The sequence below is a fragment of the Muntiacus reevesi genome, chromosome 8, assembly GCF_963930625.1.
Source record: "Muntiacus reevesi chromosome 8, mMunRee1.1, whole genome shotgun sequence".
NCBI lineage: Eukaryota > Metazoa > Chordata > Mammalia > Artiodactyla > Cervidae > Muntiacus > Muntiacus reevesi.
In genome coordinates, this window is record NC_089256.1 from 15,159,579 (window position 1) to 15,187,370 (window position 27,792).

Here is a 27,792-nt window from a genome sequence, read left to right on the forward strand (position 1 = left end):
GGCCTTCCCAGTGCACCAGGCCCGAGCACTTGTCTCATGTATCCCACCTGGGCTGGTGATCTGTTTCACCCTTGATAATATACATGCTGTTCTCTCGACACATCCCACCCTCACCTTCTCCCACAGAGTCCAAAAGTGTTCTGTACATCTGTGTCTCTTTTTCTGTTTTGCATATAGGGTTATCATTACCATCTTTCTAAATTCCATATATATGTGTTAGTATGCTGTAATGCTCTTTATCTTTCTGGCTTACTTCACTCTGTATAATGGGCTCCAGTTTCATCCATCTCATTAGAACTGATTCAAATGAATTCTTTTTAATGGCTGAGTAATATTCCATTGTGTATATGTACCACAACTTCCTTATCCATTCGTCTGTTGATGGATATCTAGGTTGCTTCCATGTCCTGGCTATTATAAACAGTGCTGCGATGAACATTGGGGTGCACGTGTCTCTTTCAGATCTGGTTTCCTCAGTGTGTATCCCCAGAAGTGGTATTGCTGGGTCATATGGCAGTTCTCTTTCCAGTTTTTTAAGAAATCTTCACACTGTTCTCCATAGTGGCTGTACTAGTTTGCATTCCTACCAACAGTGTAAGAGGGTTCCCTTTTCTCCACACCCTCTCCGGCATTTATTGCTTGTAGACTTTTGGATAACAGCCATCCTGACTGGCGTGTAATGGTAGCTCATTGTGGTTTTGATTTGCATTTCTCTGATAATGAGTGATGTTGAGCATCTTTTCATGTGTTTGTTAGCCATCTGTATGTCTTCTTTGGAGAAATGTCTGTTTAGTTCTTTGGCCCAGTTTTTGATTGGGTTATTTGTTTTTCTGGAATTGAGCTGCAGGAGTTGCTTGTATATTTTTGAGATTAATCCTTTGTCTGTTGCTTCATTTGCTATTATTTTCTCCCAATCTGAGGGCTGTCTTTTCACCTTACTTATAGTTTCCTTTGTTGTGCAAAAGCTTTTAAGTTTCATTAGGTCCCATGTGTTTATTTTTGCTTTTATTTCCAATATTCTGGGAGGTGTATCATAGAGGATCCTGCTGTGATTCATGTCAGAGAGTGTTTTGCCTATGTTCTCCTCTAGGAGTTTTATAGTTTCTGGTCTTACATTTAGATCTTTAATCCATTTTGAGTTTATTTTTGTGTATGGTGTTAGAAAGTGTTCTAGTTTCATTCTTTTACAAGTGATTGACCAGTTTTCCCAGCACCACTTGTTAAAGAGGTTGTCTTTTTTCCATTGTATATCCTTGCCTCCTTTGTCAAAGATAAGGTGTCCATAGATTCGTGGATTTATCTCTGGGCTTTCTGTTTTGTTCCATTGATCTATATTTCTGTCTTTGGGCCAGTACCATACTGTCTTGATGACTGTGGCTTTGTAGTAGAGTCTGAAGTCAGGCAGGTTGATTTCTCCAGTTCCATTCTTCTTTCTCAAGATTACTGTGGCTATTCGAGGTTTTTTGTATTTCCATACAAATTGTGAAATTATTTGTTCTAGTTCTGTGAAAAATACCATTGGTAGCTTGATAGGGATTGCATTGAATCCATAGATTGCTTTGGGTAGAATAGTCATTTTGACAATATTGGTTCTTCCAATCCATGAACACGGTATGTTTCTCCATCTATTTGTGTCCTCTTTGATCTCTTTCATCAGTGTTTTATAGTTTTCTATGTATAGGTCTTTTGTTTCTTTAAGTAGATATACTCCTAAGTATTTTATTCTTTTTGTTGCAATGGAGAATGGTATTGTTTCCTTAATTTCTCTTTCTGTTTTTTCATTGTTAGTGTATAGGAATGCAAGGGATTTCTGTGTGTTAATTTTATATCCTGCAACTTTACTATATTCATTGATTAGCTCTAGTAATTTTCTGGAAGAGTCTTTAGGGTTTTCTATGTAGAGGATCATGTCATCTGCAAACAGTGAGAGTTTCACTTCTTCTTTTCCTATTTGGATTCCTTTTACTTCTTTTTCTGCTCTGATTGCTGTGGCCAAATCTTCCAACACTATGTTGAATAGTAGTGGTGAGAGTGGGCACCCTTGTCTTGTTCCTGATTTCAGGGGAAATGCTTTCAATTTTTCACCATTGAGGGTGATGCTTGCTGTGGGTTTGTCATATATAGCTTTTATTATGTTGAGGTATGTTCCTTCTATTCCTGCTTTCTGGAGAGTTTTAATCATAAATAGGTGTTGAATTTTGTCAAAGGCTTTCTCTCATCTGTTGAGATAATCATAAGGTTTTTATCTTTCAATTTGTTAATGTGGTGTATTACATTGATTGATTTGTGGATATTAAAGAATCCTTGCATTCCTTGGATAAAGCCCACTTGGTCATGGTGTATGATTTTTTAATATGTTGTTGATTCTGTTTGCTAGAATTTTGTTAAGGATTTTTGCATCTATGTTCATCAGTGATATTGGCCTGTAGTTTTCTTTTTTTGTGGCATCTTTGTCTGGTTTTGGAATTAGGGTGATGGTGGCCTCATAGAATGAGTTTGGAAGTTTACCTTCTGCAATTTTCTGGAAGAGTTTGAGTAAGATAGGTGTTAGCTCTTCTCTAAATTTTTGGTAGAATTCAGCTGTGAAGCCATCTGGTCCTGGGCTTTTGTTTGCTGGAAGATTTATGATTACAGTTTTGATTTCCTTGCTTGTGATGGGTCTGTTAAGATCTATTTCTTCCTGGTTCAGTTTTGGAAAGTTATACTTTTCTAAGAATTTGTCCATTTCTTCCAAGTTGTCCATTTTATTGGCATAGAGCTGCTGGTAGTAGTCTCTTATGATCCTTTGTATTTCAGTGTTGGCTGTTGTGATCTCTCCATTTTCATTTCTAATTTTGTTAGTTTGGTTCTTCTCTCTTTGTTTCTTAATGAGTCTTGCTAATGGTTTGTCAATTTTGTTTATTTTTTCAAAAAACCAGCTTTTAGCTTTGTTGATTTTTGCTATGGTCTCTTTAGTTTCTTTTGCATTTATTTCTGCCCTAATATTTAAGATTTCTTTCCTTCTGCTAACCCTGGGGTTCTTCGTTTCTTCCTGCTCTAATTGCTTTAGGTGTAGAGTTAGGTTATTTATTTGACTTTTTTCTTGTTTCTTGAGGTAAGCCTGTAATACTATGAACCTTCCCCTTAGCACTGTTTTTACAGTGTCCCATAGGTTTTGGGTTGTTGTGTTTTCATTTTCATTCATTTCTATGCATATTTTGATATCTTTTTTGATTTCTTCTATGATTTGTTGGTTATTCAGAAGGTTGTTATTTAGCCTCCATATGTTGGAATTTTTAACAATTTTTTTCCTGTAATTGAGATCTAATCTTACTGCACTGTGGTCAGAAAAGATGACTGGAATGATTTCAGTTTTTTTTAATTTATCAAGACTAGATTTACAGCCCAGGATGTGATCTATTCTGGAGAAGGTTCCGTGTGCACTTGAGAAAAAAGTGAAGTTGATTGTTTTGGGGTGAAATATCCTATAGATATCAATTAGGTCTAGCTGGTCCATTGTGTCATGTAAGGTTTGTGTTTCCTTGTTAATTTTCTGTTTAGTTGATCTATCCATAGTTGTGAGTGGGGTATTAAAGTCTCCCACTATTATTGTGTTACTATCAATTTCCTCTTTCATACTCGTTACCGTTTGCCGTACATATTGCGGTGCTCCTATGTTGGGTGCATATGTGTTTATAATTGTTATATCTTCTTGTTGGATTGATCCTTTGATCATTATGTAGTGTCCTTCTTTGTCTCTTTTAACATCCTTTATTTGAAAGTCTGTTTTATCTGATATGAGTCTTGCGACTCCTGCTTTCTTTTGGTCTCCGTTTGCGTGAAATATTTTTTTCCAGCCCTTCACTTTTAGTCTGTATGTGTCTCTTGTTTTGAGGTGGGTCTCTTGTAGACAACATATATAGGGGTCTTGTTTTTTTTATCCATTCAGCCAATCTTTATCTTTTGTTTGGGGCATTCAGCTCATTTACATTTAAGGTAATTATTGATAGGTGTGGTCCCGTTGCCATTTACTTTGTTGTTTTGGGTTCACGTTTATACAACCTTTCTGCATTTCCTGTCTAGAGAAGATCCTTTAGCATTTGTTGAAGAGCTGGTTTGGTGGTGCTGAATTCTCTCAGCTTTTGCTTGTCTGTAAAGCTTTTAAATTCTCCTTCATATCTGAATGAGATCCTTGCTGGGTACAGTAATCTAGGTTGTAGGTTATTCTCTTTCATTACTTTCAGTATGTCCTGCCATTCCCTTCTGGCCTGGAGGGTTTCTATTGATAGATCAGCTGTTATTCTTATGGGAATCCCTTTGTGTGTTATTTTTTGTTTCTCCCTTGCTGCTTTTAATATTTGTTCTTTGTATTTGATCTTTGTTAATTTGATTAACATGTGTCTTGGGGTGTTTCGCCTTGGGTTTATCCTGTTTGGGACTCTCTGGGTTTCTTGGACTTGGGTGGCTATTTCCTTCCCCATTTTAGGGAAGTTTTCAGCTATTATCTCCTCGAGTATTTTCTCATGGCCTTTCTTTTTGTCTTCTTCTTCTGGGACTCCTATGATTCGAATGTTGGGGTGTTTCACATTGTCCCAGAGGTCCCTGAGGTTGTCCTCATTTCTTTTGATTCTTTTTTCCTCTCTGCTTCATTTATTTCCACCATTTTATCTTCTACCTCACTTATCCTATCTTCTGTCTCCGTTATTCTACTCTGGGTTCCCTCCAGAGTGTTTTTGATCTCATTTATTGCATTATTCATTTTTACTTGACTTTTTTATTTCTTCTAGATCTTTATTAAACATTTCTTGCATCTTTTCAATCTTTGTCTCCAGGCTGTTTATCTGTAACTCCATTTTGTTTTCAAGATTTTGAAACCTTTTTATTATCATTATTCTGAATTCTTTTTCAGATAGATTCCCTATCTCCTCCTCTTTTGTTTGACTTGGTGGGCATTTTTCATGTTCCTTTACCTGTTGGGTATTTCTCTGCCTTTTCATCTTGTTTAGGTTGCTGTGTCTGGAGTGGGCTTTCTGTATTCTGGAGGTCTGTGGTTCCTTTTTATTGTGGAGGTTTTACCCAGTGGGTGGGGTTGGACGATTGGCTTGTCAAGGTTTCCTGGTTAGGGAAGCTTGCGTCAGTGTTCTGGTGCATGAAACTAGGTTTCTTGTCTCTGGAGTGCAATGGAGTGCCCAGTAATGAGTTTTGAGATGGGTCTATGTGTTAGGTGTGACCTTGGGCAGCCTGTATGTTGACGTTCAGGGCCATGTTCCTGCATTGCTGGAGAATTTGCATGGTATGTCTTGCTCTAAAACTTATTGGCTCTTGGGTGGTGGTTGGTTTCAGTGTAGGTATGGAGGCTTTTGGACGGTCTCTTATTACTTAATGTTCCAAGTAGTCAGGAGTTTTCTGGTGTTCTCAGGTTTTGTACTTAAGTCTCCTGCCTCTGGATTTCAGTTTTATTCTTCCAGTAGTCTCAAGACTTCTCCAACTGTACAGCACTGACAATAAAACTTCTAGGTTAATGGTGAAAAGATTCTCCCCCGTGAGGGACACCCAGAGAGGTTCACGGAGTTACATGAAGAAGAGGAGAGGGAGGAGGGAGAAAGAGATGAGCAGGAGGAGAAAAACGGGGATTCAAGAGGAGAGAGACAAATCTATGCAGTCGTCTGTTCCCAGAGTGTTCTCCGTAGCCCAGACACCCACAAAGATTCACAGAATTGGATTGGGAAGAGAGGGCGAAAGGAGAAAATAGAGGTGTTCTGAGGTAGAAAATGGAGAATCAAGATTGGGAGAGAGTAATCAACACACTCCTGAATAAAAATGGGAACTGAATATTGGATTCTTAAATGTCCACAATTTATATCATATACTGAAAAACAAAGATTAAAAATCTAGAGTAGAGGTTAGACTCTTAAAAATACAATATTAAAAACAAAAAGCAAAACAAAAAAAATTTAGAAATATATATGAAGTTCGGTTTAAAAATAGGGCTTCTCTCTTTTTTTTTTTTTTGCAAGGTTATAGTGTAATGAAAATGAAAATTAAGGAGTAGTAGAGGAGTAATAGAGGACTTTAAAAGGAAATAAGAGAAAAAGAGAAATAGAAAAAAAGAAAAGGAAAAAAAAACAAGAAAAAAAATTTTTCCTAATTAAAAAAATCATAAAAATCTATCAAAATGAAAGTTAAGAAGTAATGGGGGAGTAATAGGGAATTTTAAAAGAAAATAAAAGAGAAATAATAAAGAAAAAAAATTTTTTTTAATTAAAAAAAGAAAGTAAAAATGTATCTAGGAATTTCTCTGGAGCTGTTGTGGTCAATGTGGGTTCAGTTCAGTTTCAGATACCTCCTCGTTCCAGCTTACGCTTCTCGATATCTACAGGCCCCTTCCGGTGTAGTCGGTGTTTTCTACAGGGATTTTTAATCTGTTGCACCGGTCCCTTCTGAAGTGGTTCCCTTTGTTTATTTGGCTTCTGTTTGCCGGTCTCTTCAGTGCCTCATTTCCGCCCTGACACAGGCGGGCGGAGGTGGTCTCTTATTCAGGATGCTATTTCTGTCGCGCTGCTGGGAGGGATTGGCACTGTTTTTCCCGTCGCTGCTCAGGCTTCCCGCCATTCTATATGGAGCGTGCCCTGCGCTGCGCGCAGTTCCAGCCGTCGGGTGTTCCACAAAAGCGCGGACTCGGCCGCGCCTGCGTCTTGTGCCTTTCCGGTCCGAGTTCTCGCCTGTGCGGTCCCAGTCTCAGTTTCCGCCCGTGCCAGTTGGGTGCGTGCGCCTTCTGCCCTCCGCGTGCCCAGCCCCAGTCTCCGCCTGCGCCGGTTGGGTGCGTGCGCCCTGTGTCTCACTGCGACCCTCCTGGAGGATGTTGACCATCCAGAATCTCAGGAAATCTTTGATTAGAAACTGGAGGCCTGTTTGCAGTGCAGTAGGGGATGCGGTCCTTGGGGCCGAGCCTGCCCCTTTCCCCTCCCCCCTGCCTCCTGCTTCCGGCGGGACTGGGCCGGTCCGGTGTGAAGCCTGCGAGCTCTTCTCTGGACTTGCTCAGACCCTTTGTTCTGCGAACGGCCGGCAGTGTGTTCTGGCCGGCTAATTTTCTCTCTCTCTTGTTATCCCACATTTTAAGTTGCTAACTCACAAAAGCTCCCTCCGATTGTCCTCAGGGTCCTCAGGCCCAGTCCTTACCCTAAGCAATGCCGCCCACTCCTCTCCGTTCTGCCCCCCACGTGCTGGTGGCGGATGCGGGCGTCTGGGGTACTTTTCTGCTGGGAGTTGCTTTTAGGCACTTAATCAGTGGGTTTTATTCTTCCCCTCCCAGTCAGGTTGCCCTCCGAGATTCAAAAACTTCCCCCAGGCCCGCCAGTGCGAGGGTTTCCTGGTGTTTGGAAACTTCCCCTATTAAAACTCCCTTCCCGGGTCGTATCTCCATCCTTAGATCTTTTGTCTCTCTTTTTATCTTTTATATTTTGTCCTACCTCCTTTCGAAGACAATGGGCTGCTTTTCTGGGCGCCCTCACAGACATTTTTATCTTTGGTTGCACTGGATCTTTGTTGCTCTTTACAGGTTTTTTTTAGTTGCAGTGAGCGGGGGCTGTTCTCTAGTCATACCATGTAAGCTTCTCGTTGAGGTGGCTTGTCTTGTTGCAGAGCACAGGCTCTCGGATGCATGGTCTTTAACTGTTGCAGCACACGGGCTCAGTAGTTGTGGCTCATGAGCTTAGTTGCTCTGTGGCATGTGAAATCTTTCCAAACCAGAGATGGAACCTGTGTCCTCTGCACTGGCAGGTGGATTCTTAACCACTATATCACCAGGGAAATCCTGGACTTATTATTTAAATATTAAATTTATATTAAGATGAATTGGTTAAAAGATGTTAGTAAAAAGCTGGAGAAATGAAAATATCATTGAGACATTAGGAAATAAAGATTTAAAGTTTAATATTAACATTAAGAAAATATTGTTTAATTTTATGAAATAGTCCTAATATTTCCTGAGAATGAGGAATAAGTGGATTTACTTTGGAAACAGTTAACAGTTTCAGAGTGACCAGTTCTTGTCTTGTGATCATGTAGTTGCCCTCGGAACGTTTTCTGTATTTGGCTCTCCTTGAGAATAGATTTGATTTAGGTCATACCTGAATGGTCTAGTGGTTTTCCCCAGTTGCTTCAATTTCAGTCTGAATTTGGCAATAAGGAGTTCATGATCTGAGCCACAGTCAGCTCCCAGTCTTATTTTTGCTGACTGTATAGAGCTTCTCCATCTTTGGCTGAAAAGAATATAATCAGTCTGATTTCAGTGTTGGCCATCTGGTGATGTCCATTTGTAGAGTCTTCTCTTGTGTTGTTGGAAGAGGGTGTTTGCTATGACCAGTGCGTTCTCTTGGCAAAACTCTATTAGCATTTGCCCTGCTTCATTCTGTACTCCAAGGCCAAACTTGCCTGTTACTCTAGGTGTTTCTTGACTTTCTACTTTTGCATTCTAGTCCCTTATAATGAAAAGGACATCTTTTTTTGGGTGTTAGTTCTAAAAGGTCTTGTAGGTCTTCAAAGAACTGTTCAACTTCAGCTTCTTAAGTGTTACTTGTCGGGGCATAGACTTGGATTACTGTGATATTGAATGGTTTGCCTTGGAAACGAACAGAGATCATTCTGTGGTTTTTGAGATTGCATCCAAGTACTGCATTTCGGACTCTTGTTGACTCTAATGGCTACTCCATTTTTTCTAAGGGATTCCTGCCCACCATAATAGATATAATGGTCATCTGAGTTAAATTCACCCATTCCACTCCATTTTAGCTTGCTGATTCCTAGAATGTCCACGTTTACTCTTGTCATCTCCTGTTTGACCACTTCCAATTTGCCTTGATTCGTGGACCTAACATTCCAGGTTCCTATGCAATATTGCTCTTTACAGCATTGGGCCTTGCTTCTATAACCAGTCGCGTCCACAATTGGGTGTTGTTTTTGCTTTGACACCATCCCTTCATTCTTTCTTAAGTTATTTCTCCACTGATCCATTCAGTGGTTTTCTCCACTAAATCCATTAAGTTATTTCTACATTAAACCATTTAGGTATGACCTAAATCAAATCTCTTATGATTATACAGTGGAAGTGACAAATAGATTTAAGGGACTAGATCTGATAGACAGAGTACCCGATGAACTATGGACAGAGGTTTGTGACATTATACAGGAGACAGGAATCAAAACCATCCCCAGGAAAAAGAAATGCAAAAAAGCAAAATGGCTGTCTGAGGAGGCCTAAAAATTGCTGTGAAAAGAAGAGAAGCAAAAAGCAAGGGAGAAAAGGAAAGATATACCCATTTGAATGCAGAGTTCCTAAGAGGAGCAAGGAGAGATAAGAAAGCCTATCTCAGCGATCAATGCAAAGAAATAGAGGAAAACAATAGAATGGGAAAGACTAGAGATCTCCTCAAGAAAATTAGAGATACCAAGGGAACATTTCATGCAAAGATGGGCTCAATAAAGGACAGAAATGGTATGGACCTAACAGAAGCAGAAGATATTAAGAAGAGGTGGCAAGAATACACAGAAGAACTGTACAAAAAAGATCTTCATGACCCAATTAATCATGATGGTGTGATCACTCACCTAGAGCCAGACATCCTGGAATGTGAAGTCAAGTGGGCCTTAGGAAGCATGACTATGAACAAAGCTAGTGGAGGTGATGGAATTCCAGTTGAGCTATTTCAAATCCTATAAGATGATGCTGTGAAAGTGCTGCACTCAATATGCCAGCAAATTTGGAAAACTCAGCAGTGGCCACAGGACTGAAAAGGTCAGTTTTCATTCCAATCCCAAAGAAAAGAAATGCTGAAGAATGCTCAAACTACCACACTGTTACACTTATCTCACACGCTAGTAAAGTAATGCTCAAAATTCTCCAAGCCAGGCTTCAACAATACATGAACAGTGAGCTTCCAGATGAACAAAGCTGGTTTTAGAAAAGGCAGAGGAACCAGAGATCAAATTACCAACATCCGCTGGATCATCGAAAAAGCAAGAGAGTTCCAGAAAAACATCTATTTCTGCTTTATTGACTATGCCAAAGCCTTTGACTGTGTGGATAACAATTAACTGTGGAAAATTCTGAAAGAGATGGCATTACTGGACCACCTGACCTGCCTCTTGAAAAACCTGTGTGCAGGTCAGGAAGCAACAGTTAGAACCGGACATGGAGCAACAGACTGGTTCCAAATAGGAAAAGGAGTACGTCAAGGCTGTATATTGTCACTCTGCTTATTTAACTTATATGCAGAGTACATCATGAGAAATACTGGGCTGAAGGAAGCACAAGCTGGAATCAAGATTGCTGGGAGAATTATCAGTAACCTCAGATATGCAGATGACACCATCCTTATGGCAGAAAGTAAAGAGGAACTAAAGAGCCTCTTGATGAAAGTGAAAAAGTTGGCTTAAAGCTCAACATTCAAAAAAACTATGATCATGGCATATGGTCCCATCACCTCATGGCAAATAGATGGGGAAACAGTGGTTGACTTTATTTTTCTGGGCTCCAAAATCACTGCAGATGGTGACTGCAGCCATGAAATTAAAAGACGCTCACTCCTTGGATGGAAAGTTATGACTAACCTAGACAGCATATTAAAAAGCAGAGATATTATTTTGCCAACAAAGGTCCGTGTAGTCAAGGATATGATTTTTCCAATGGTCATGTATAGATGTGCGAGTTGGACTGGGAAGAAAGCTGAGCACCGAAGAATTGATGCTTTTGAACTGTGGTGTTGGAGAAGACTCTTGAGAGTCCCTTGAACTGCAAGGAGATCCAGCCAGTCCATCCTAAAGGAGATCAGTCCTGGGTGTTCATTAGAGGGTTTGTTGTTGAAGCCGAAGCTCCAATACTTTGGCCACCTGATGCGGAGAGCTGACTCATTTGAAAAGACTCTGATGCTGGGAAAGATTGAGGGCAGAAGGAAAAGGGGACAACAGGATGAGATGGTTAGATGGCATCACCGACTTGATGGACATGGGTTTGGGTGGACTTCGGGAGTTGGTGATGGACAGGGAGGCCTGGCGTGTTGCGGTTCATGGGGTCACAAAGAGTCGGACATGACTGAGCGACTGAACTGAACTGAGAATAGATACTTTCCTTAAGAGATCTTGTGAATGTCTCTTTCCTTTCCTGCCTTTTCCTTATCATTCTATTTAATATTCCCTTCAAATGGCCCCATTGTTCTGATGGAGCAATGTGAAAGCATCTGATACCATGGAGGAAAATACCGTATGTAGCAGATATATGTGATGGCTTGGTAGGCATCCAATATTAGATCTGAGGACAGATTTATGGTAGAATTGGTCTCTTTTCAGTCATGTGTGACACTCTGATTTTGAAGTTGAGTTAACAACATGTACTAAATTTGTTACCTGTTGCAGTCAGTGTGTATATTTTGTTATTGCATTTTATATACAGTCATTGTACACTTGGGGACTTTTTTTTACCTGTAGTAGAATAATATTGCCACAATATAAAATATTGTGGCATAAATATAAAGATATTAAGATTTTTAGGTGATAGTTTACACTGAAGAGTTATTAAGACCCCTTTAAAGCTCACTTGTATAAATTTATTAATCAGATCCCTGCCTCTGTCCTTTGCCTCTCTCTGTTCAACATGCCACCACTGTGCCTCCAGTAAAGCTTTTTTATTTTTTGTTTTCTTTTAACAGTGATGGTGTGATTTACTGATAAACTGATTACTAATAAAAGTAAGTTTTATACTAACTTCCTTACAATTCAAGTAGGTCACAGAATGAAGAAAACAAAGCAAAGCAAAGCACATCTCCAGTCCTTAACCCCTAAATGTTACATTTCCTTCCAGCTTACCTGAAAATACAAATATATGAATATGTATGACTGTGTATGGGGCTATACCATTAAATTTACTTGAATGGCGTTATCTTTTTTCCTACTTAAATGTTTAGTTATTTAATTAGAAAAAATTAAAGAACCATCAGTTTGAAATTACAGCAGTTAACACAACGGGCAACAAACTAAAAAAAAAAATCAAATGGCTAAAAATAACTCAGTTATAAAAGTACAATTTACAGTATCATTTATCTCAGTAAAAGAAACAAAACCACTAAATGTCTTTCCTTCTAGATAAGACTTTTCTCTGCAGAAAGGAAAAAAAGGCAACTAATAATTTGCAGTTATAATCAAATATAACTATTATTTACCCCAGCAGCGTCTAAAATACAAGAACCACACAGCAGAAAAATCTCCTTTTAGAAAATTATTGTATTAGTTAAGCTGTTTATTCTTGCTGTGAAGTTAGTTTCATTTGCGTAGGCCACAAAAGTTTAATTGGCACATTTTACCTAAGAATAAGACAAAGTAAGTCATTGTTCTTTTTAAAAATTATGGGATCATCCATTTTCAAATAACAATCCCAGATACTTTGTTCATTAAATCAGTGTTCTACCATAAGCAGTCAAGCTTTTTAAATGATCACTAAGTATTCACCTGAAGTTTATCAATGCTGTGTAAATTGTTAACTTCTTTTGAAGATTTGTGTACATTTTATAATATGATACAGTTTTGTACTGAAGAATTTTTTTAAAAAGATAACCTACAGTACCATATAGTTAATTTGCCTCACAGAACTTAGAGATGCAGTATAAACATTTAAGAACCACAGCAGAGTCCACTGTGGTTCAAACTTGAATGGAGATTTTCTTGAACCTAGTATAGAGGTTACTGGCCCAAGACCATATTCCAGAGTGACATCAGCACAAGATTCTGTTGTAAGACTCTACTTCTTTAAAGAAGAGCACACTTGGTTATGTTGTTGTTATTTAGTCACTAAGTCATGTCCAACTCTTCTGTGACCCTTTGGACTGTTGCCCACCAGGCTCCCCTGTCCATGGGATTTCCCAGGCAAGAATACTGGAGTGGGTTATTGTTTCCTTGTCCAACAGATCTGCCCAACCTGGGAACTGAAAGTGCATCTCCTGCAATGGCAGGTGGATTCCTTACCACTGAGCCACCAGGGAAGCTCTCCACTTGGTTATCGATGGCTTTTAGCCTTGAGCTACAGTTATGCTACAAATCCTTCCCACCCTCCCAATCGAAGTTAGTCATGTGGAGATGTGTACATTCTCTGAGCACTGTTCAGACAGTCCTTGGTTTTCTAGCTCTAATGGAGATCTCAAAAGCGCTCAGAAGTCCGTGTGCTTACATTCAGACCAGGATTAACTTTATGAATGCCACTTTCCTTCATTAGTGACAGGCCACAGATTCCAAAGTGTACATGCAAAGCATCTAAATGACTATCTGGCCACTTGACAAATCCTCCTATGAGTCAATCTTGAGTTGATGAGATGTAATTTTTGTTTACCTCAGTTACTATATTGGAAATTTACAGTTGCTCCCACCCAAAAGAAATAATAGGTATCTTTTGGTTTGTTAGGTGTTTCATGATAACCATTTTGTTGTCTCATTATACACCACCTTTTCATCCTGTTCAGTGCTATTTCTGGAAAAGCTTCTTCTAGTTTACCCATCAGGCACAGTGATGCAACGCCACAAAAAGTTGACCCTCCATGAGATTTAAGTCTGGCTCCCTGTGTGAACTCATTGCATAGGACATACTTCCAGTATAGTTGATGGCTTTTTTCATATCCATGTCAGACCAGTTGTTGAGTATATGGCAAATGCAAGAAGCACAGTTAAGTTCAGTCACTCAGTTGTGTCCGTTACTTTGTGACCACATGGACTACAGCACACCAGGCCTCCCTGTCCATCACCATCTCCTGGAGTTTGCTCAAACTAATGTCCATCAAGTCAGTGGTGCCATCCAACCATCTCATCCTCTGTTGTCTCCTTCTCCTGCCTTCAATCTTTCCCAGCATTAGAGTCTTTTCTGGTGAGTCAGTTCTTCGTATCAGGTCGCCAAAGTAATGGGGCTTTAGCTTCACCATCAGTTCTTCCAATGAATGTTAAGGTTTGATTTCTTTTAGGATTGACTGGTTTGATCTCCTTGCAGTCCAAGAGACTTGCAAGAGCCTTCTCCAACATCACAGTCCGAAAGCATCAATGCTTTGGTACTCAACTTTCTTTATAGTCCAACTCTCAGATCTGTATATAACTACTGGAAAACCCATACCTTTGACTATACAAACCTTTGTCAGCAAAGAAATGTCTCTGCTTTTCAATATACTGTCTAGGTTTGTCATACCTTTTCTTCCAAAGAGCAAGTGTCTTTTAATTTCATGGCTGCAGTCACCATCTGCAGTGATTTTGGAGCCCAAGAAAATAAAGTGTGTCACTGTTTCCATTGTTTCCCCATCTATTTGCCATGAAGTGATGGGACCAGATGGCATGATTTTAGTTTTCTGAATGTTGAGTTTTAAGCCAGGTTTTACACTCTCCTTTTTCACTTTCATCAGAAGCTTTTTAGTTCCTCTTCACTTTCTGCCATTAGCATGACATCATCTGCATATCTGAGGTTATTGATATTTCTTCCAACAGTCTTGATTCCAGCTATTGCTTCTTTCAGCCTGGCATTTCACATGGTGTACTCTGCATATAAGTTAAATAAGCAGGATGACAATATTCAGCCTTGATGTACTCCTCTTACAATTTTGAACCAGTCCATTGTTCTATGTCTGGTTCTAACTATTGTTTCTTGATCTGCATACAGGTTTCTCAGGAGGCAGGTAAGGTGGTATGGTATTCCCTTCTCTTTAATAATTTTCCACAGTTTGTGGTGATCCACACAGTCAAAGGCTTTGGTGTAGTCAATGAAGCAGATGTAGATGGTTTTTCTGGAACTCTCTTGCTTTTTCTGTGATCCAGTAGATGTTGGCAATTTGATATCTGGTTCCTCTGCCTTTTCTAAATCCAGCTTGAACACCTGGAAGTTCTCGGTTCATGTATTGTTGAAGCCTGGGTATACAAATTACATGACATTTTTACTGCCTTCAGGTATGCACAAAAACTTTCATCTTTTAGCTGAAGGGTTCTCTAACCTGCGAAGCAAGCGTCGTTATTTACTTGGCTTAAGTCAATCTCCAAGAATAACTAGGAATGAAAGGTCAATGTAGGTCATTGCCGTGTGGCCACTATCATAAGGGTGACCTGTTCAAGGATTCTTTGGTGGATTGAATGAATACCCAGGTGTGAAGAGCCTCAGAAACCACAGTGATTTAGATTTGATCTGTCTTCTGTGGGGAAGACCTGCAGGGAGTAAATCCAGTCAGTTATGTCATCGCTGTTCACTGCATCCGAGGAGGCCGGCATTTTGAGCATGGATAGTGCACAAGTGCCGCAGCCACTTGCTCAGCCCAGCCCTGCACCTGACCACGGGGGGCGAGGGCGGCCAGTCTGCCGGGGGTGGAGACAGTGCCAGGTCGGGGGCTGCCCGGCCCCACAGCGCCTTTCCCCAGGACCAGCCTGTGTCGCACACTCACTGTGGTCACCACTTACCTCCTGCAGGCAGCCCTGGAAGAACTGCACATGTTGATCCCACAGGAGATCCAGCCACTCATCCTCCGTGGCTGCCATGCTGCTGCCAGTCAAGCTTTTTAAAAGTAACATAATTCTATAGATACATGTTTCAGCTGTGGTTAGTTGGAAAGGGGTTGAAAATATGTGTCTGAAAAATTATACTTGGTAGAATATTATAGCTTCAAAAATTGGATATTCGAAAAGGGGTATATATTAATAAAACCTAAACCTTGAATATAGCATAGTGTTAGTTTTGGAAATTTGTGAAAATTGTTTAGTTAATGTCGGTGAAAATTGAGTTAACTCAGGCCTCCACTCGAGGAATGTTACTTCATGATATTTTGATCTTCAGAGTGAATTCTTAAAGGAACTGGTAAAGAGAGATCCAAACTCCTTCCCCATGGTTTTCAGAACTTCCTGTCCCTTATCTTCCTGTTTTATCTCTTGTTGTTCAGTCCCCCAGTTGTGTCCCACTCTTTGTAACCCCATGGACTGCAGCACACCAGGCTTCCCTGTTCTTCTCTGTCTCTCAGAGTTTGTTCAAACTTGTGTTCATGGAGTCAGTGATGCCATCCAACCATCTCATCGTCTCTTGTCCCCTTCTCCTCCTGCTCTCAGTCTTACCCTGCATCAAAGTCTTTGAAAGTGAGTCCGATCTTTGCATCAGATGCCCATAGTATTGAAGTTTCAGCTTCAGCATCAGTCCTTCCAGTGAATATTCAGGGTTGATCTTTTTTAGGATTGACTGGTTTGATCTCGTTGCTGTCCAAGGGACTCGCAAGCGTCTTCTCCAGCATCACAATTTGAAAGCATCAATTCTTCAGCACTCAGCCTTCTTTATGGTCCAACTCTCACATCTGTACATGACTACTAGAAAAACCATAGCTTTGACTATGTGCACCTTAGTTGGCAAAATGATATCTCTGTTTTTAAATATGCTGTTTAGGTTTGTTGTACTTTTTCTTCCCAGGAGCAAGTGTCTTTTAATTTCTTGGCTGCAGTCACCATCCACAGAGATTTGGAGCCCAAGAAAGTAAAGTGTGTCACTGTTTCTATTTTTTTCCCCATCTATTTGCCATGAAATGATGGGACCAGAGACTGTGATCTTCATTTTTTGGATGTTGAGTTTTAAGCCAACTTTTCCACTCTGCTCTTTCACCCTTATCCAGAAGCTCTTTAGTTCCTCTTCATTTTCTGCCATTAGGGTGCTGTCATCTGCATATCTGAAGGTGAAGGTGAAAGTTGCTAAGTTGTGTGTGACCCCATGGTCTGTAGCCTGCCTGTCTCCTCTGTCCGTGGAATTCTCCAGGCCAGAATACTAAAGTTGGTAGCCATTCCCGTCTCCAGGGGACCTTCCCAACCCAGGGATGGAACCCACGTCTCCCACATCACAGGTGAATACTTTCCTCTTTACCATCTGAGCCACCAGGGAAGCCCAGCACATCTGAGGTTATTGATATTTCTCCTGGCAGTCTTGATTCCAGCTTGTGATTCATCTAGCCTGGCATTTCTCATGATGTATTCTGCATATAAGTTAAATAAGCAGGGTGACAGTGTATAGCCTTGACGTACTCCTTTCCCAGCTTGTAACCAGTCTGTTGTTCCATGTTTGGTTCTAACTGTTGCTTCTTGACTTGCATACAGGTTTCTCAGGAGGAAGGTAAGGTGGTCTGGTATTCCCATCTTTTTAGAATTTTCCACAGTTTTCTGTGATCCACACAAAATTGTTAGCATAGTCAATGAAGCAGAAGTAGATATTTTTCTGGAATTCCCTTGCTTTTTCTATGATCCCACAGATGTTGGCAATTTGATTGCTGGTTCCTCTACCTTTTCTAAATCCAGCTTGTACATCTGGAAGGTCTCAGTTCATGTATATCACTCAAGCCTGGCTTGAGTGATTTTGAGCATTACCTTGCTAGCCTGTGAAATGTGCCCTATAATGTGGAAGTTTGAACATTCTTTGACATTGTCCTTCTTTGGGATTGGAGTGAAAACAGAGCTTTTCCAGGTTGTCACTGCTGAGTTTTCCAAATCTGCTGTCATATTGATCTTCTTTATACAGTACTTATACGTATTCTTTCCATCTCTTCTTGATCTCTTCTGCTTCTATTAGGTCTTTTTTTTTTTTAAAGAAAATCTTTTATTAAAAAAAAAAAAGTGGGCTCTAAGAAGAGTTAGTCCATGCGGGCCTTCAGTGTCCTCGTGGTGATTTTGTCCTTCTCAATGATGTGGACAATGACTCCCATGCCTGACACTGCATCCCTGTCCACAGCATTCAGCATGGCTTGTGAGATGGTTTCAAACAGGTGTTCTGGATCCATGTTGGGCTCCCAGAGGGACTCGCACATCCGGTACATTTGTTCAGTGCAAGTACCACTGACTACAAAGTCATCAGTCACCATGGGGTAGCCAATAAGGTCTAGAGAGCAAATGAAAGGCTTAAAGGTCTTCGGGTCCAATCGGGCAATGACCGGCTCCGTGTAGTAGGGCCCAAACCGTTGCTCGTACAAGAGGTTAGCCACCATGCTCATGAGGGTGTAAGGTTTGATCTGCCGGCCTTCTTTCAGCTCATACAGGTTCAGCCGGAACTTGAGGCGCTGGGCAACTGTCTGGATGTCGGTGGCAAGACCCGCCAGGCCTATGTACAGTCGGTCGCTCATGAGAAAGATCTTCTGGAAGTCCGTGGTCACCATCTGGGCCTGGATCCCAAAGTGCCTGTCAGCAGCAATGGCCACACAGTTCTTCCCCTTCATGGCCATGACAGCCCCTCCGTTATAGGACATAATAGACATGATTGCGGTGTGTTAGGACCTCCAATCGCCTTCTATTAGGTCTTTACTGTTGCTGTCCTTTATTGTGCCCATCTTTGGATGAAATGTTCCTTTGATATTTCCAATTTTCTTGAAGAGATCTGTTGTTTTCCTCTATTTCTTTTCATTGTTTACTGAAGAAGGCCTTCTTGTCTCTCCTTGCTATTCTCTGGAACTCTGCATTTAGTTGTGTATACCTTACCCTTTCTCCCTTGCTTTCAATTCTCTCCTTTCTTCAGCTATTTGTAAATCCTCCTTTGGAAGGCTTTCCAAATTTGGAAAACCCAGCAGTGGCCATAGGACTGAAAAGGTCAGTCTTCATCCCAGTTCCCAAGAAGGGCAGTACTAAAGAATGTTTAAACCTCCGGACAGTTTCACTCATCTCCCATGCTAGTAAGGCTGTGCTCAAAATGCTGCATGCTAGGCTTCAGCATTATGTGAACTGAGCACTTTCAGATGTTCAAGTTGGGTTTAGATAAGGCAGAGGAACCAGATATCAAGATTGCCTACATTGGCTGGATCATAGAGAAAGCAAGGGCATTCCTGAATAACATCTACCTCTTGTTTCATCAACTATGCTAAAAGCCTTTGACTGTCTGGATCATAGCAAACTGTAGAAAACTCTTAAAGAGATGGGAATACCAGATCATCTTACCTTTCTCCTGAGAAACCTGTATGCCAGACAAGAAGCAACAGTTAGAACCTTGTATGGAACAACTGACTGGTTCAGGATTGAGAAAGGAGTACAAGGCTGTTTATTGTCGCCCTGTTTATTTAACTTATACATAGAGCACATCATGAGAAATGCCAGACTGGATGAGTTACAAGCTGGAACCAAGTTTGCCAGGAGAAATACCAACAACCTCAGATATACCGATTCTAATGGTAGAAAGCAAAGAGGATCCGAAGAGCCTCCTGATGAAAGTGAAAGAGGAGAGTGAAAGAGCTGGCTTAAACCTCAATATTAAAAATCTAAAATCACGGCATCCAGTCCCATCACTTCATGGCAAATAGAAGGGGTAAGAGGCAGAAGCAGTGACAGATTCCCTCTTCTTGGGTTTTAAAATCACTGCATATGGTGACTGAAGTGAAGTTCAGTTGTTCAGTCGTGTCTGACTCTTTGCGACCCCATGGGCTGTAGCCTGTCAGTTTCCTCTGTCCATGGGATTTTCTAGGCAAGAATACTGGAGTGGGTTGCCGTTTCCTTCTCCAGGGGATCTGCTCAACCCAGGGATCAAACCGGGTCTCCCGCATATGGTGAGTGCAGTCATGAAATTAGACGATGACTGATTCTTGGCAGGAAAGTTATGACAAGCCTAGACAGCGTGTTAAAAAACAAAGACAACACTTTGCCGACAACATCCATATAGTCAAGGCTCTGGTCTTTCTGGTAGTCACGTACAGTTGTGAGAACTGGACCATAAAGAAGGCTAAGCACCGAAGAATTGATGCTTTCAAACTGTGGTGCGGGAGAAGACTCTTGAGAGTCCCTTGAACTGCAAGGAGATCAAATCAGTCAATCCTAAAGGAAATCATCCCTGAATATTCATTAGAAGGACTGAGACTGAAGCTGAAGCTCCAGTACTTTGGCCACCTGATGCAAAGAGCTGACTCATTGGAAAAGACCCTGATGCTGGGAAAGATTGAAGGCAGAAGTACAAGAGGGCAACAGTGGATGAGATGGCTGGGTGGCATCACCAATGCAGTGGACATGAACTTGGGCAAACTCCAGGAGATGATGAGGGACAAGGAAGCCTGGCATGCTGCAGTGTATGGGGTCACAGAGTCAGACATGACTTGGCAGCTGAACAACATTCAGGTTATCTACTTCTTGACTGAGCTTTGAGAATTCTTACCTTCCAAAGAATTTGTCCATTTCATCTGAGTGTTTAAACTTATTGAGAAAAAGTTGTTCATAATATTCTCTTACTACTTAACACCTGTAAGGACCTTTAATGATATCACCTTTCTCATTCATTATATTGTTAATTTATAACATTTATTTCCTTTAATCTGGCAAAAGATTTATCATTAATGATATTCTCAGAGTTAAGAATTGTATTCACTGATTTTTCTGTTTCATATTTCATTGACTTCCATCTAGTCTTCATTATTTCCTTTCACCTACTTGGGGTTTAATTTGTTCTTGTTCTAGTTTCTTAAGTGCAAATGAAAGTCACTAATATAAGACTTTTCTTCTTTTCTAATATTGATGTTTAATAGTATACATGCAGCATCCCACAAATTTTGAAATGTGTGTTTATTTTCATTCAATTCTAAGTATTCTAATTTTCCTTTTGATTACTTCTTTGACACATGAGCTATTTGGATGACATGTATTATTTAGTTTATAAATATTTGAGGATTTTCTAATTTCTGTCTTTGTTTTCTAAATTTAATTCCATTGTGTTCACAAAACCCTACTTTGCATGAATTAAATCCTTTAAATTTATTGACTTTATCATGGTTAAGAATATGGTCTACCATAGTAAATATTCCATGTGTACCTGAAAATACACATTCTGTTGTTGTTGGATGGAATGTTCTATAATTGTTAGTTAGATCAAGATGGTTGATACTGTCTTCCAAATCTATATCCTTACTGATTTTCTGTCTTATCAATTATTGCAAAAAGGGCATGGGAATATGTTCAATGATCTTTTTAAAGGATTTAAGCGATGAAAAAAAAAAAGTTGTACATATTTACCCATGCAGTTACCATGTCTGGTACTCTGTTCCTCTGTTAGAACCATATTTTCATTTGACAACATTGGTTCCTATCAGAGTTCCTTTACCATTTCTTATAGTGTGTATCTGCTTGTGATAAATTCTTTCAACTGTTTTATTTCTGGAGAAGTCTTTATTCCTCCTTCATTTTTTAAAAGATATTTTAGCTGGGTATTTTTCATACAGTAGATGTTGAAGATGTTTAAAGATGTTGCTTCACTGTCTTCCCCCTTGAATGGCTTCCAGTGAGCATATATCCTGGTTCCTCTGTATGTTAACATTTTTTTTTCTGGCAGCTTTTAAGATTTTCTCTTTATCACTAGTTTTGAACAATTTGACTATATTCTGTAAATTTCTTCATGCTTATAGTGTTTGAGGTTTGTTGAGCTCTTAGATCTGTTGCTTTATAATTTTCATCAAATTTGGAAACATTTCAGTTGCTATTTCTTCATCATTCTTTCTGTCCACTGTCCCCTGCCCCATATCTCCACTGCATGTTTTTGAGGACCCCAGTTACAAATATATTCAGCAACCTGAAGTTGTCCCACAGTCAAACAGAGATTCTTCTTTAAGAATTTTCTGTATATTCTCTCCTCTCTCTCGCTCTATCCCCATCTCAGTCGAGGTATACCTCCTCCTATGCCAAACTATGCCTTCACCTGGACTTCTGGGCCCATTCACCTATTATTGCTTAGACCTCTCTTCCAGTAATCATATGTCCAGTTTCTTTGTCCCTATTGCTTCCTTGCCTAAAAACCAAACAAACTCAATAAAAGAAAACACAGTAAAACCTCTCTTGCTTTTACCAGCCCATTAAGGTACAATCCTTCCACTCCTCCTCATAACTGAACTTGTCAAACTGTAATCTACTTAATGTCTCCACTTTCTCATCTCCCACAGGGCCATGACAATCGTATCTATCTTTATTGATTTATTAAACCTGCTTGTTTAAAAGCCCCCAATGATTTCTTCATCCTTTCTGACCACTGCAGGTATGTTTAGAGACTAGAATCTTGAAATTATTTCCTTCCTTGGTTTCTGAGACACAGCATTCTCTGGATTCTCGTCTTACTTTTCTGCTTTATTTCACTGTTCATCTTTACTTTCTCACTAACTAAAAGTAAACATTCGCTATGTTGTCTTGGCTTTCTTTTCTTTTTATTTGCTTCTTTATATCTCTGAGAACCATAAGCTCTCTGTTTATTCAATCACCACTTTCATGAAGCTGATGTCCAATTTATAATAACCCGCTTCTGTGTCTTTCTAGAAGTCCAGACCTACGCTCCACCCATCAGTATCTTGAACTCAACATGCCCCATAGCAAATCAGTCATGTTTTCCTCCAAAACTAGACAGTCTACTTGTCCTCAATTGTGTTGCATCTTCACAGTGCAAAGATTATACTGGCATTTTCAGAAACATGGACCCTGGGTACAAAAGCGCAGTAGATATCTATGCAATGTATCTAATAGTTAAGAGGGACACCTTAGACCACAAAGGTCAATTAAATAACTGGTCATAAAGGTCATAAATAACAACTGTAGTCAAGGGAGCAGATGGGACCTCTGAAGGGAAGTCTGTGGGAGTGAGACAAAGAGAAATAGGAAGATTCAACATGGAAATAGAAGGTAGAAGAGGACAGTGTGAGGCCCTCTGAGATCCTTTTATATAGTCAACTATGCAGCTCTCCAAGCCTAAGACTAACACTGCTGGGTGTGAGTGATCTTAAAATAAATGCCCCAAAAGGCACATGCCCATGTGTGTGAACAAACACATGTTATCAACTTCAATTCTGTAAATATGGAACACCTGCTAAAGGAAAATAAGACATTCCCCCACTGCCATTGGAGGTGACAGAATTCCAGCAGAACTATTTAAAATCCTAAAAGATGATAATCTGAATACCCCATATCTATTTAAAAGTTGAATTTTTCTTTTTTTTGATTATGCCGTGTGGCTTGCACTGTCTTGAACGTAGGCTCTCGACAGTGAAAGCTCAAGAGTCCTACACACTGGATTGCCAGGGAATTTCCCCAAAATTTAATTTTTAGTTAAAAGCCTGCCCCCAAAGAAAATTTTAGGTATGTATTAAACTGGGGCACTGGTGAATGCCTTGAAATGTTTAAGGAAGAAATAATACAAATTCTATACAATTTCCTTCAGAAAGTTGAGAGAATACTTTATATTAATAATTCATTCTGGGGCTTCCCTTGTGGCTCAGCTGGTGAAGAATCCACCTGCATTGCAGGAGACCTGGGTTTGCTCCCTGGGTTGGGAAGATCCCCTGGAGAAGGGAAAGGCTACCCGCTCCAGTATTCTGGCCTGGAGAATTCCATGGACTGTATAGTTCATGAGGTCGCAAAGAGTTGGACACGACTGAGCGACTAACACTAATAACTCATTCTCTGACATCAGCAGTACCTTGAAACATCACTGAAGAAGACTACATGTCATTATCATGGTCACAAATGTAAAAGTTGAAAGTTTAGACTCCATAAATATATTTTAAAATAATAATATGGCCACATAAACTTTATCCCAAGAATACAAGCTTTTTTATCATTTGAAAAATCAAGCAGTGCAATATACTGTGTTAACATACTAAAAAAGAAAAACCACATGATCATCTCAGTAGATGCAGAAAAGGTATTAGAAAAAAAGCAAAATTCATTTCTAATAAAAATTCCTAGCAGTCTAGGAATAGACAAGGAAATTCCTCAGTCTGGTAAAGAGCATCTATACAAAACAAAACACTATAGCTATTACTGTACTTAATGCTTAAAGGCTGAATTCGTTTTACCTAATAGCAGTAACAAGACAAGGACACCTACTCTCATCAGTATTGTTCTCAAGGTTCTAGCCGGTATAATGAGGCAAGAAAAGGAAACAAAAGGCAAGAAAAGATTGGATAGAAAAAGTAACTTTATTTGTGGACAGCTTGATTGTCTATGAAGAAAATCGAGTAAATGAGTTTAGAAAAATTACAGAATATATGATTAGTGTTCAAAGATCAGTTGTATTTATATATACTAATAAAAATCAGATATTAGAGGTTTTTGGGAAAAAAGCATAATGTATAAAATTCTTAGAAATATGACAAAAATTGGGGAAGATTTTTATGATGAAGACTAGGAAACATTGTTGAGAGAAATTAGCACCCTGTATAAATGGAGTTCTGTACCTGTTTTTTAGCCAGAAAACTTGAGATGTTCTCCAAGGTGATCTATAGATTCAGCACATTTTCAAAGAAAATATTTGCAGACTTCAAATGTTTTCTGTAGAAGTTGATAAGATTAATATGAAAAGATAACTTTTTTCATGTCATAAAACATTTTGAAAAAAGGACATTATGGGTTTGATTTCAAATTACAGTTATCAAAACAGTTCTGGTATTGGCACTAAGGTAGTTCAGTGGAGTAGAATAGAGTGTCTAAAACTTGACCTACATATGTATGGACAGTTAATTTACAACAGAAGTGCTAAGGCAAGTCAGTGGAGAAAGGATTATCTTTTAAGTAAATGATCCTGGAGCAACTGGATATCCATTTACCAGGGGAAAAAAAAATGAACTTCAATTCATAACTTGTTCCATGTACAAAGGTTACCCCAAAGTAAATCACAGACCTAAGTGCATGACGTAAAACTATAAAACTCCTAGAAGAGAACAGTACAAGAAAATCTCTGGGGGCTTTCCATTAAGCAAATTACTTGGTGACACCAAGTAAAGATCTGTAAAAGAACAAATTAGACTTTATCAAAATTTGAAACTTGTTCCCTTTGAAATTGTGTTGAGAGAATGAGAAGACAATATGTTTGCAAATCGTATATCTGTGGTAAAGGACAAATTTGCAGAATATATAAAGAACTCTGGAAATTCAATACAGGCATTCCCCACTTTTCAGAAGTTCACTTTATGTGACTTTATAGGTCTTTTACAAAAGACCTATGTTAGTATGCTGATTTTCACAAACCAAGAGAAATCCAAAGAGGATTTTGGTTTTACAAAAAAATGGTAAAAAGCAAAAATAGCTTTCAAGTGTTTGTTTTGCCGCAGTGATTATAGAAGCATCTTTCACCCTAACCGCCCTAACCAAGAGTGGCCTTGCCAAGCTCCTTACCCAGGCACTACACTTAGCATATCAGCATCAAGCCACCATAGCTTTTAACTCTGTTTCCACAAACATCTGTGATTTATCTTGTGGGCAAGATAAATCATGTGCACATCTGTGATTTATCTTGATTTATATTGTGCATGTGTTAGTAAACTGGTCCTAAAGTAATTACTGCCTCACTTTATACCATTTCAGTTTATAAACTGTTTCATAGGAATGCTCTACTTTCAGATAGCAGGGGAAACTTGTAATAAAAAAGCAACCCAAGGGACTTCCCTGGCAGTCCAGTGGTTAAGATTCCGTGCTTCCAGTGCAAAGGTTTTGGGTTCGATCCCTGATTGGGGAACTAAGATCCCACATGCTGGGTGGAGGGCCAAATAAGTAAATATAAAAGGTAAAAAAAGCAACTCAATGTTTAAAAAAAAAAAAAAAAAAAGGCAGAATATCTAAACAGATGCTTCACCGGTAAAGATACATAGATGGCAAATAAGCATATGAAAATGTGATTAATATCATTAGTCATTAGGGAAATGCAGCCTTAACCACAATGAAATACTATTAACACACCCGTTAACTGTGGCTAGAATTGAAGACCAAAGTGTTTGCAAGGATATGGAAAAATGGTAGCTCACTAACACTGCTGATGGGAATGTAATATGGTACATTCGCTTTGGAAGGCAGTTTGGCAGTTACTTAGAAAGTTAAACATATACATACCACATCTAGTCATTTTGCTCCTAGGTAAATGTAAGCATGTATCTTTACCAATACTTGTACATAGATGTCTATAGCAGCTTTGTTTTTGAAGCTAAACCAGGAAATAATCCAAATGTCTATCAACAGGTAAAAACTGCTTTATTCATATCCTATTCAACAGTGAAAAGTTGATACATGCTACATCATGAATGAATCTCAGAATTGTTATTCTGAGTGAAAGAAGCTAGGAAAGATGTACAGTTTAAATAATTCCATTTATGTAAAATTCTATAGTCCTTGGATCAGGAAGATCACCTGGAGGAGGGCATGACAACTGACTCCAGTATTCTTGCCTGAAGAATCCCATGGACAGAGGAGCCTGGCAGCCTACAATCCATAGGATTGCAAAGATTTGGACACTACTAAAGTGACTTAGCATGCATGCAACAGAAAATGCAAACTAATGTTGACAGAAAGCAGATTAATGGTTATTTGGAAATAGTAGGGGTGGTGGTGGAGAGGACTAGGGGAAAAGGATTAGAGCTGTAAGAATCTTTTGGAAGTGATGGATTTATTGTCTTGATTATGGGACTTGTTTCAGAGGCGTATATATGTGTGAGAATATGTCAAATCAGTTTATTATATGTTGGCCATACTACAGTAAAAGTAAATAAAAACTGTCTTTTGTCTTTGCTGTCTGACCATCACTGCTAACTCATCTAAGACTATTTCCTAAATTTGCAGGATAGATGGGTCTAAATATCTGTTAAAAATGTGGACTTCCATGCCTTCACACTATTAAGATGGAACTGGGGAATCTGTATTTTTAACAAACACTTCAGGCGATTCTTCTTATTACTCCAGCTTGGAAAGCCCTTGTCCCAGATTAAATTAATTCTACTTTGGTCATCTGAACCTATTTCCATATATGAAAAAAGGATGTTAAGTTTCTAGTGTTAACAGATTTTTTAGCCATAGAAAACTTGATGATGCTCTACTGTGGTCAGATGAGATCATTCAGAATTGGACAAAATTTTTTTCTCATCATATATAATATATTGAGATCAGCCTTGCGTTATAAATACCTGAAGTAACAAAATGAAAATCTCTGAATAGTCCCAGCATTAGTGAACATTCCATCAAAGGGTAAAAAAAAATTTTATTTACATACCTGTTGACAAGTCACATCAATGTGTTAGTGAACATCACATGTTGTTAGTGAAAAGAGGTATTTTATATCTTTGTGTATTAAGCTATAAAAACACAAATTGGAAAAGAGGAGTAAGAGAAATAGAAGAACACTGTTACTCTCTACATGTTCCTTAAATGGACATAGCAATACATTTTACATAAAACTCTGGGGAAAACAGCCTGACTTTCTTACTGCCCCCTTTCCAACAACATCAAACAAGTGGAAATTATAGGATGTCTGTCTAAATTTAAAATAGTTCGGTTATCAGAAGACTTTAGAGAACAAGTTTTCCACAAAGTTTTCCACAAATCGTCCTTGTGCTATTTGGTCCTGATTTTTTTTTCTTTTTAAAGAGGGTTAGTGAGCCAACATGTAATTAATCACTTTTTTTGTTGTTGTTAGCTTCTAAGGAAATGAAACTGCAACTTTCCATTCGGCTTTATTGTTCTTTTTTGGTGTTTATTAGTGCTACAGTTTGTAATACAAGAACCTTAGATGGTGCTTAGTGATTATGTGGACAAAACTGTGAAAGAAGTACTTTTTAAAAAGTCAGCTTATATATGTTATACTGTTATGATACCTGTGCACACTCCAGGTCACAGATACCACCAGCATTACTGTCTTACAGTCAGAAGTTGTTAGAACTTCTCTTGTCAGTGGATGGGGTTACTGAAGTGGCAGCATCCAGTTCTTACCAAGTCTCATTGTTTCTTCCTCCAAGATTGTTTGGATTGATTATTCCTTCCCCACAGCTGCTGCCCCAATGAGTGAATAACAGATCTGTCTCATCTTGT

At 39.2% G+C, this 27,792-nt stretch overlaps 1 protein-coding gene and 2 pseudogenes across 2 annotated transcripts in view; 1 reads left to right on the forward strand and 2 right to left on the reverse strand.

Moving 5' to 3' along the window:
• RYK (receptor like tyrosine kinase) overlaps positions 1-27,792 on the forward strand; it is a 115,380-nt gene that overhangs the window by 79,561 nt on the left and 8,027 nt on the right. The window lies entirely within an intron of this gene.
• Positions 13,092-15,255, reverse strand: LOC136173510 (geranylgeranyl transferase type-1 subunit beta pseudogene; annotated as a pseudogene).
• Positions 17,597-18,278, reverse strand: LOC136173602 (proteasome subunit beta type-3 pseudogene; annotated as a pseudogene).